Source organism: Nuphar pumila, chromosome 11 (assembly GCF_984573655.1).
Source record: "Nuphar pumila chromosome 11, dmNupPumi1.hap1.1, whole genome shotgun sequence".
In the NCBI taxonomy this organism is placed as follows: Eukaryota; Viridiplantae; Streptophyta; class Magnoliopsida; order Nymphaeales; family Nymphaeaceae; genus Nuphar; species Nuphar pumila.
In genome coordinates this window covers 33,260,345-33,272,155 of record NC_143259.1, presented here as the reverse complement: position 1 = coordinate 33,272,155, position 11,811 = coordinate 33,260,345, and positions in this window count along the sequence as shown.

The window sequence follows — 11,811 nt, the reverse complement described above, 5'->3', positions numbered from 1 at the left end:
GTCCATAGTTTGGAAAAGTAAAACCTGGTGCAAAGTGGCCAAAAAGATCTCAAGAGAACCCAAACGCCCACTTGTATCTCATGGCGTGTACTTTGGCAGTTCAGCACAATTTGCAATGACGCATTTTTTTGCAAAAGCATGTAATGTAAAAGGCCAAGCTGTCACACAACGTCTATAGTTTCACTGACCGCAGCTTCTCTATACGGAAAATGACCTGCACGGTAAAAAAAAATAAGACATTTTCTTAAAAACCTCAACAATTTGGCAAAATTAGTCCGATGAAGAAAACTGCAAATAGCCAATTTTGTTAGGACTTTTTTACCCTTCACATATGTGAAACTCACGAAGTTCACGCGATATATCACTCTACTTGTCAAATATCACAAACCCCCACTTAAAAGTTCCTTGAGAAGCATGCAAAAAATTATGTTATTTATGTAGTTTTCTCACTACAAAAAAACAGTTGATTAGCGATGGAATTTAGCGACGACATTATTCCGTCGCGACTTAGCGACGGATTAACGAGAGAAATGCATCCGTCGCTATAATTAAAGAATTTTACGAAAATAGCGAGAGATTATTTTCCCTCGCAAAATCCGTCGCTAAGCAGCGACGGATTTTGCGAGAGAATATTTTGTCGTAATAAATACGGCATTTAGCGGCGGAATTGCGACAGATTATATTCCGTCGTTATTTCGTGACGGCCTGGGCGACGAAATATTTTCTGTCGCCTTTTTCGTGTTTTGAATTACGATGGCTTAGCGACGGAAGTAATCCGTCGCTAAATGTCGCATAACCCCTAATCTCAGCCCTCTTTTTTCTTTCTTCTTTCGCTGCTCCCGCCGCCCTCTCCCTCCTGCCGCCCTCTTCCTTCCCGTCGACCTCTCTGCCGGCCCCCACCGTTCGCTGGAAGTCGATCTTCGTCAACCTTCCGCCGCCGCCGCTTGGAGGAAGCGCAGGTATTTCCGGGCCCCACCGTTAAATGGATTGGGGTCGACCCCCTGCATTTTTCGGCAGGGGGTCGACTCCGCCAGGCGCTCGACCCCGGCAGGGGGTCGACCCCCTGCCGTGTCCGGCCGGGGGTCAACCCCGGTAGGGGGTCAACCCCTTATCTTGTCCGGCAGGGGGTCAACCCCGACAGGCGCTCGACCCCGTCAGGGGGTCGACCCCAGCAAGGGGTCGACCCCCTACGGTTCCGGCAGGGGGTCGACCCCGGCAACGGGTCAACCCCCTGCAGTTCCGGCAGGGGGTCGACCCCTTGTCGTGTCCGGCCGGGGGTCGACCCCTTGCCGTGTCCGGCCGGGGGTCGACCCCTTGCCGTGTCCGGCCGGGGGTCAACCCCTTGTCGTGTCCGACCAGGGGTCAACCCCGACAGGGGGTCAACTCCTTATCATGTCTGGCAGGGGGTCGACCCCTTGCCGTGTCTGGTAGGGGGTCGACCCCGGCAGAGGGTTGACCCCCTTTCGTTTCCGGCAGCGGGTCGACTTTCTGCCATGTCCGACAGGGGGTCGACCACCTGCCGTGTACGGTAGGGGGTCGACCTCGGCAGAGGGTGGACCCCCTGTCGTGTCCTGTAGGGGGTCGACCCGCTGCCGAAAACGGTTTCCGGCAGCGGGTCGACCCCCTGGGGTTTCTGGCAGGGGGTTAACCCCTATGTTCCAGCAGAGGGTCGACCCCCTGTGTTCCTACAGGGGGTCGACCCCCTGCGGTTTCGGTAGGTCATTAGGTCCTAGGCTTCTCAAGCCCTATGCAATATGTTTTTATTTTGCTTCAATTTTTTTTCGTGGTGACTTTATTTTAAAACAACATTTTTTTTGTGCAGATTTTTCAACGGAACCAGCTCGTGCTCAGCCACTTGTGGTAAGTAAGAGACAAAAACCATGCAAATCGGGTAAATACCCATGGTGAGTAAGTGATGCAAGCGTATTACATGTTATTTAATTTATTAGATGTAATACTTTATTGTTCACACACTCACTTAGTTGTTAATATTTAGGGTTGCTTTGTTGGAGTTCAGAGATCATGCTGAGCATGATTTTAATGTATGAATATTGAAGTGTTCTTATTTTTGGAGTACGGAGTCCATGCTAGGCATGGTAGTAGTTAGTGAGATATTGAAGTGTGTTTGCTGCAGGTACATGTTTGTCATTTGTTTGATATGAATGATTGCAATGTTTGATGTAATTGTATCCATGCTTGCATGTAGTTACTTTCAATTTTATTATGACTTCCATGTGAACTTATATAATGAAAGCATGCTTCAAATGATTGTATCGTGTCATTGATAGTTTGCACATGAAAATATTAAGTTATCAATACATGCATCAAAATTCTTGTTATTGTATGACATCATATATTGCATGATAAATTTGATATGTTCTTCATCGTAGCATTCTGATTGTAAATAAATTTGAATTATTTGAATGCATTGTAATACTTGATGTGAATGATTTGAATGCATTGCAATGCTTGATGTGAATGACTTGAATGCATTGCAGTACCTGATATGAATGATTTGAATTATTGTAATACTTGATGCGAATGACTTGAATGTATTGTAATACTTGATGTGAATTATTTGAATGTATTGTATGACATATGTTATTTGTTAGAATATGGTTCGTGGAGGTTACAGTGGTCGCTCATCCAGTAGTAGCCAAGCCCAACCTTCATCTTCACGGGCTCATGTAATAGGTATATTGATTAACTAATTTGATGCTTGATTAGTTCAAATGCGCCTTCTGAGAACTTCTAACGTATTTTTTTACAGATGATGTTTCGCCTATAGACGACCCACCTACACCAGTTGATCACACAAGTCAGGAGCCAACACAGGAAGCAGGGTCTTCTCAGTCTGGCACAATAAGACTCATTCGAATAGTGTATATCGATAATCGACCGTAAGTATTTTATTTTCAATTATTGCATATCTTATAAATATTTTATATTGATATTTACTGTGTAACAATTCATGTGCAGCACGAGGTTTGAGCCACAAGAAGTAGTACGGGAGATTAGGAATTCACTTCTTCAACATCTACCAGGACCGGTTGCTCAATGGAAAGAGTACCCAAAGGAGGTGTTAGACAGATTGTGGTCCTCATTCACGATATACAGTTGTTCCTCATAGTTAATGTGTTTCATATTTAATTTATTTAAGTAATGTCTACTAACTTTCTGAAAATATTTGTAGGCTTCGAATCGCTTCGCAACTACGATAGAAGAAAATGATGCAAGGAAGGTGTGGCAGAAGGTGACTGCCAATCGATTTGCAGACACGCTGCACACTATGAAGACTGCAGCAAAAAAAGCATCTGGCATAGTAGATGATCCACTACTGTGAAAGGGCCATGGCCCTATTACTATCAGGAGAGATTACTGGGATGAAATGTGCGATATGTGGGCGGGAGATGCATTTGAAAATCGCTCTGCAAAGGCTTCACAAAATCGATCGAAGATGCCCGAAGCCCATCTACACACAGGTGGATCTAAGACATTTGGGAGCCACCTGAAGAAAATGGTAACTCATCAATATATAATATTAAATTTATAAGTATTGTTGCAAACTTGTGTACTAAATCTTTTATCATTTAACTTCGCAGGAAGCAGAAAAAGGAGGCAGTGTACCATAAAAGGATGTGTTTGTTGAAACACATAAACGGAAGACCACAGGAGTCTTCGTATCAGAGAAGGCGAGAACAATGACGATATGTATTTATTCTATTAATAATCATTACAATATACAAGTTATCATAATGCTATCATTAAATATTAATGCATACTTTAAACATTATTTTGTAGGAGGCATATGAGCAACAGATGGTAGATCGATATGGCGATGATGCTACTCAGCATCCATCATTTGATCCTGCAGCATGGGTGACTGCAGCAAGTGAACCTAAAAAAGGCCGCGTGTTCGGGTTTGGGAGTAATCTGAACACTTCACCAGTTATTGCTTCTTCCAGTTACGGCATAAAGGCTAGTTTCGCCGACATAAGCTCCAAGCAGCAGCCTATTCTTTCTGGTGATGATGTACGCCAGATCATTAAGGACACATTGGATGACTACTTCCATGACACTGTCGCCCCCTTTCTCCGAGATGAGATCAACAATCTTGTGTTGAACAGGGGATCTTCGATTGCAGGTCCCTCTCAGGTATAATCACATATTCAGTTTTTTGACTAGCTTAGCACACATATGAGCATGATAGAATCACATATATAACTTTTTGCTTGCCTTAGAGCACATATGAGCATGATAGAAGCACATATAGAGTTTTTTTATTGCCTTGGAGCACATATGAGCATGCTATAATAACATATAGAGTTTTTTTATTGCCTTAGAGCACATATGAGCATGCTATAAGCGCATATAAATTTTTTTGCCTGCCTTAGAGCACATATGAGCATGCTATAATCACATATTCAATTTTTTGACTGCCTAAGAACACATATGAGCATGATAGAATCACATATAAAGTTTTTTTTACTGCCTTAGAACATATATGAGCATGCTATAATCACATATTCAGTTTTTTGACTGACTAAGAACACATATGAGCATGTTATAATCACATATTCAGTTTTTTGACTGCCTTAGCACACATATGAGCATGATAGAATCACATATATAACTTTTTGCCTTCCTTAGAGCACATATGAGCATGATAGAATCACATATAGAGTTTTTTTATGGCCTTAGAGCACATATGAGCATGCTATAATAACATATAGAGTTTTTTTATTGCCTTAGAGCACATATGAACATGCTATAAGCACATATAAATTTTTTTGCCAGCCTTTGAGCACATATGAGCATGCTATAATCACATATTCAGTTTTTTGACTGCCTAAGAACACATATGAGCATGATAGAATCACATAAAGTTTTTTTTACTGCCTTAGAACACATATGAGCATGCTATAATCACATATTCAGTTTTTTGACTGCCTAAGAACACATATGAGCATGTTATAATCACATATTCAGTTTTTTGACTGCCTTAGCACACATATGAGCATAATAGAATCACATATAGAGTTTTTTTACTGCCTTAGAACATATATCATTTATGATAGAATCACATATAATTTTTTTTGCTTTGCCTGCCTTAGAGCACATATGAGCATGCCATAATCACATATTTAATTTTTTGACTGCCTTAGCACACATACGAGCATGATCAAATCACATATATAGCTTTTTGCCTGCCTTAAAGCACATCTGAGCATGGTAGAATCACATATAGAGTTTTTCTAGCTGCCTTAGAACACATATGAACATGCTATAATCACATATTCAATTTTTTGACTGCCTTAGCACACATATGAGCATGATAGAATCACATATATAACTTTTTGCCTGCCTTAGAGCATATATGAGCATGATAGAATCACATATAGAGTTTTTTTATTGCCTTAGAACACACATGAGCACATGATAGAATCACACATAGTGTGTAATTTATTTCATTATATTTTGTTTATCAATACTGACTGTTCTTTTCTTGTGTAGGCTGCTAGCGATAATCAACGTAGCGAAGCTGAAGGGACAGATAAAGGCAATGAACAAGAAGAGGCACAAAATCTTGGCGATGATTAGAGAACTGTGTTGAAGAAGTTCTATTTTTTTATGTTTCCTAATTGTAATTGTTGAATTGTAAATAATTAAACTTGTTAATTTTAAGGTGGAACGATTAATTGTTGTAGATTCTTTTTATATGGAATTTTTTGTGTGGTTTGTTTTTTATTTACAGGAAATATAAATTGTACAAGAAATATAAATTGTATCGTTCTCGGTATTTAATTTTTAAATAAATTTTTTTTTAATTTTTTTTCGTGTTTGCGACGGATTAGCGACGGAACCATCCGTCGCTATTCATATAAATCTAGCGATGGCCTAGCGACGGACGTAAATCCGTCGCCAAGCCATGGTCGTCGTTTAGTACCGGAGGATTGGCGACGGAATACAACGCTCGTTAGTCCGTCGCACTTAGCGACGGACCTGGCGACAGATTTATTCTGTCCTCAGTTAGCGTCGAAAAATTCGCAACGTAAGCATACCGTCGCCTCGTCGTCGCTAATCCGTCGCTAACAGGCGTAGCAACGGAATGTGGTCGTCGCTAATCTACTGCTTTTTTGTAGTGTCTGTTAATCATAAAATCATAAATGCCTTAGTAAAATCATATATTTTATATCAAAGTTGCAAAAAACCATGCAAACATCCTTTCTCTTTTCTTTAACCTCCACTTAAATGTATGTTCGCACCTATTTTTAAGGGCTCTTCACGAAGCCTACTAAATTAAGTTTTGCAAACCTCCTTATGATTGTAACTTTGCAAATACCTTTTTATACCAAAGTCATTGGAGATTGTGCAAACCTCCTTTCTCTTTACACTGTATTTTTTGCAGTCCTCACAAAGCATGCAAATATAACTTATGCGAATTTCATTTAAACTTAACTTCACAAATAGCACAGTAAAATCACATCGGCTTGTCCTCCATGGTACTTGCCGGCAATGACGAGGATGTAGCTTATGCTAACCTCCAATTTGCAAGCACTCCCTTCTCAAAGAGAATCATTAAGGTGGAGGGACTTAGGGTGAGAAGTCTGAAGCACGTAAGGACTACAAGTGCAGTGGATAACCAATTGGCTCTTGCACTAGCTAAAATCTGCATGCTGAAATAGCTGCTTCAAATAAAGGAGTCTATTATATAGACTCAAGTTGACCTTATTGTTAACAAAGATCAGGTCATCGAGGACCTATGAGCGTGTCTGACACATCCACAACAGTGACTTCTATCTTTGATTATATATATAACATCGATTCATTATAAATCAATATAATTATAAACATTTGAATGTAACAATGATTTATTGTAAATCAATGTAATTGTAAACATTTGAATGTAACACTGGTTTATTGTAAATCAATGTAATTATAAACTGAACGATGTTTTTTAATTATAAATCATTGTAATTAAGTAAACAATGTTTTGTAAATATCTATAAATGCAATTATAATTGAATTTCTATTTCACAGTTTAACTTTGAATACCTATAACAGTTTAAATGTATGTTGAGAATAAATATATGTAGTTTTAAACATTACAAGTAGATTATATAGTTTTAAATTTGAATGTAAATGTTTGTTGAATTATAATAGGAAATGTATGTTGAATTATAACTGGAGATGAATTGTAAAATGTCTGCTAAATTATAAATATCTATTGAATTATAACAAGAAATGTTTGCTGAATTATAACAAAAAATGTCCACTAAATTATAAAATGTCTTTTGAATTATAACAGATGAATTATAACAAAAAATGATGGATTTGCGATTTTAGGAAACTTCATAAATAATTATTGCGAATAATAATTAAGAGTTACAATTTTTGAAATCTGCTATAAATAATAAGCAAACATCAATTACCCCCTCAACAAAAGATATGTGATTTTAACCTAAATATTTCACAACAAAGAGTTGTGACGATGTGAAACTTTAAAAAAATATTGTGTGAACATAAGGAAATTTAAGACTTTCACAAAACAGTTTTGTGAACAAAGAGTTGCATTCATGCAGAACTCTGTAAAAAATTATTGTGAACAATGGTAAATATATGTGATTTAAAAGAAATTCGAGATATTCGCAATACAAAACAAACATTTTTTCTCATATGCGATTTTAGCTGAAATGTTTCACAATAAAGAGTTGTGCGGATACGGAACTCTGCAAAAAAGTTTTATGAACATAAAGAATTTTGGGACTTTCATAAAGCAATTTTGCGAATAAAGAGTTGCGTTCATGTGAAACTCTGTAAAAAATTATTGCAAACAATGACAAATATATGCAATTTTAACCTAATTATGCTAACTTCTTATATTTTGCAAATGTCCTTTTTAAACATACAAAATTTGCAGAACATTAAACCTAAAATATTTAAAAAATAAAAAAACTCATAATTTATATCCTTAAAGTTTGATAAATTTAAAATCATTAAACATGATTTAATCAACTATATGTTTTGGCCAATATGAAATATTTAAAGAACAAATTTAAACTCATAATTTACATTTTTAAGTTTAACAATTCATAAATTATAATATTAATCAACATGTAGTCTCCAGAATTGCCCATATCTCTGCAACATCCGTGTATATATATATATATATATAGGGGTGGCAATCGGGTCGGGTTGGCGGGTTGGCGGGTCGGGTTGGCGGGTTGGCGTGTCAGCATACCTCAACCCGAACCCAACCCATTTATTAAACGGGTCGGCTGTGGCAAACACGAACCCGACCCGTTTAATAAACGGGTAACCCAACACGACCCGCCAACCCATTTAATAAATGGGTTGGGTCGGGTAAACGGGTTTTCAGGTTCGCGGGTCGGGTTGGCGGGTTGACGGATCGGGTTGGCAGGTAGGTAGGTTGGCGGGTCGGGTTGACGGGTTGACGGGTTGGCGGGTCGGGTTGGCGGGTTGACCCACCCGCCTAACTCGTTTATTAAACGGGTCAGCCGGGTTGGCGGGTTGGCATACCCCCAACCCGAACCCGACCTGTTTAATAAATGGGTTACGCGGGTCGACCCGTTTATTAAATGGGTTGGCTTAAGCCCAACCCGAACCCGCCTAAGAGGCGGGTTGGCGGGTCGTGTCAGAAATTGCCACCCCTATATATATATATATATATATATATATATATATATATATATATATATATATATATATATATATATATATATATATATAGAGAGAGAGAGAGAGAGAGAGAGAGAGAGAGAGAGAGAGAGAGAAATTGGTAGCTGCTCACACATTAGGTGCGAAATGATACGTGCTAAATGGGTTTTTTTACCCTTTTAGTATTTTTTTTTCAGTTCTAACCCATAAATGTGTCGGGAATAGTCGATTTATGAAAAATCCACACCTTGATCATGTGTTTTCGATGAAAAAAATGATATTTGGAGCCTAAAAATTTTATAAAGATTTTGGACTGTTATTTTTTTGAACCTTATAAAAACCCACCCATATGTCGAAATCGAATGCTTCAAGAGTTGATCCCTATAAACTCAATTACATAGATCACATATGTACAATAAGAATTTAAAAATAAAATAAAAAAGGCTAAAAAACCCATTTAGCACATTCATTTCACACCTAACGTGTGAGCAGCTACCAATCACTCTCTCTATATATATATTAAGATGATTGGTTAGCTCCAAAGTTGCTAAGAAGGAAAACAGAAAGATGAAACATCTTGAAAAGTAGAATTTTATGATGATACTTTGACGGCAAGTGACATAAGTGTTAGGATTCGTCATTTGTTTGTTTATTCTTTTGTTATGTTTATATATATACTCAAATGAATATAACATAAATGTACCACATATGTAGCATTTTGCAAGATTCATAGAAATACTCGAAGAATCTCACAACTGAGACATAAAAAAGAAAATCTATCAAGGATCGTTTACCTTATCACTTATTTATTTATGAGTTTGAAAACTGATGTTTCTGTTGTTTAACTACCGACTAAAAAAAACTAACTTGTAAACATTGATTGATCACAACAAATGCTCACAACTAAAGGGTAGCAAGGGGGGCCTTGTGGATGTTTGGATGTTGACGACATGTATTATCTTTGGTTTGAAGCCGACAAGGTATCTGTTAGACAATGTTGTGTATTAAACTCGATTTATGTTGTAGATCTTATTTCCTATCAATTGGTGCAACAAACACTAGGTTCTTTGGGAAATGGACCTAAAGGCAAAGGAGTTCCAGACGTACAATTCAATTCGTAGCATAAATTGCTCAAGAACGTCTGTAGTATAGTAAGCTAAGATTACTTATTTAAATATGATCTTATTGCTCTCTCATATTCGATAAGTTTAATGTTTTGTTACTGGTTGATTTTTTTACAATGTGAATTGGCTACAACTGTTACTCCAAGTGGATAGTCTCACTTGTGGATGATATTCTTAATAAGAAAAAAAATAATTATTTTGCTTATATGTTTGTTAATTCAATTAATGTTGTGTACATGTTGACTTAAAATATAATTATTGCAGGTATGGCTGTGCTATATTTGTTATTTTGTACATACAATACTTGGGCAGAAATGAGAAATTGACCTTCACCTAGGTACATGTTTGTATGTCTTTGTTTGTGATATTTATGAAAGGTAAGTTATATTAGTTGTTTGTTAATTTTCCTTTTTTTAGAATGATGCCATAAACTATAGAAATCACATGATCTCATTCTATAGGAAAAATAAGGAAGGCTACTGACAGGGAGGCAAAAAACCAAAAATATCACAACAGAAAACAACAAAGACCAAAAAGGGTGGAGGCTGTGAAGATGGATGCTGCGGAGACAGAGGCTGTAGAGACGGATGTTGCGAATACGGAGGCTACAAAGACGGATGATCCAAAACTATGAGAAATTTTGGGGATTATGTGTTGATTAATATTGTAACTTATGAATTGTCAAACTTTAAGGATGTAAATTATGAGTTTAAATTTGTTCTTTAAATATTTCATGTTTAACTAGGCCTAAACTTATAGTTGATTAAATTTTTCATGTTTAATGAGTTTAAATTTGTCAAACTTTAAGGATGCAAATTACGAGTTTTGTCATTGTTCTTTAAATATTTCAGGTTTAATGTTCTGCAAATTTTGTATGTTTAAAAAGGACGCGCAAAACATAAAAAATTAGCATAATTATATTAAAATCACATATAATCATCATTATTCTCATTTTTTTTGCAGAGTTTTGTATAATCACCATTCATCATTGTTAAAATTCACATATATTTGTTAAAATTGCATATAATTGTCATTATCATTGTTCACAAAAAATATGCAATTTTACTCCGTTATTTATGAAGTTACGATTAAAAGAGGTTTACATAAATTATATTTGTGCATTTTCTGAGAACCACAAAAAACAAGGTGCAAATATAAATTTGAGTGAGGGTTATAGAAATAAGGTTTACACTGTATCCAATGATTTTGGTATAAATATGTGATCTTAATAAGGTATTTGTGAAGTTATGATCACAAGGAGGTTTACAAAACTTATTTTTGCGGACTTTATAAAAACTGTAAAAATATAGGTGTGAACATACATTTAAGTGACGGTTAAAGAAAAGAGAAAGAAGGTTCACATGGTTTTCCTTGACTTAAGTATAAAATATACGATTTTACTAAGGTATTTGTGATTTTACGATTAATAGAAAAGACTGCATAAATAACATAATTTTTTATGCCCTTCTTGAAGACTACAAAAAATATGTGCGAATATACATTTAAGTGAGATTTTACCTTAACCGATGGGTAGAATGATATATCGCAAACTTCATGAGGTTCGCTTGTGAGAAGGGTAAAAAGATCTTAAAAAGCTTTTTATTTACGGTTTTAGACAATTGGCAGATTTAAAAAATTTTAGGGCATTTGGAAAAATACATCATATTTGTCATACAATACAATCATTTTTCGAATAAAAAAGTTAACAATTTTTATTTGAGGGTTCCTTACCCATGAGGGCAGCGCGCGCGCGCGCACACACACACACACACACACACACACACACATATATATATATATATATATATATGTGTGTGTGTGTGTGTGTGTGTGTGTGTGTGTTTTAAGAGTATTTGTTAGCTCCAAAGTCGCAAGGAAGGGAAACTGAAAGAGGGATTCCTTGGCAAGCAAAAACAAGACTTTTTAGACATGTGAAACAGAAAACATATAAAAAATATTATAGCTTTAGACAAACTTGTTTACCAGCATTTATTAATTTAAAAGTGTG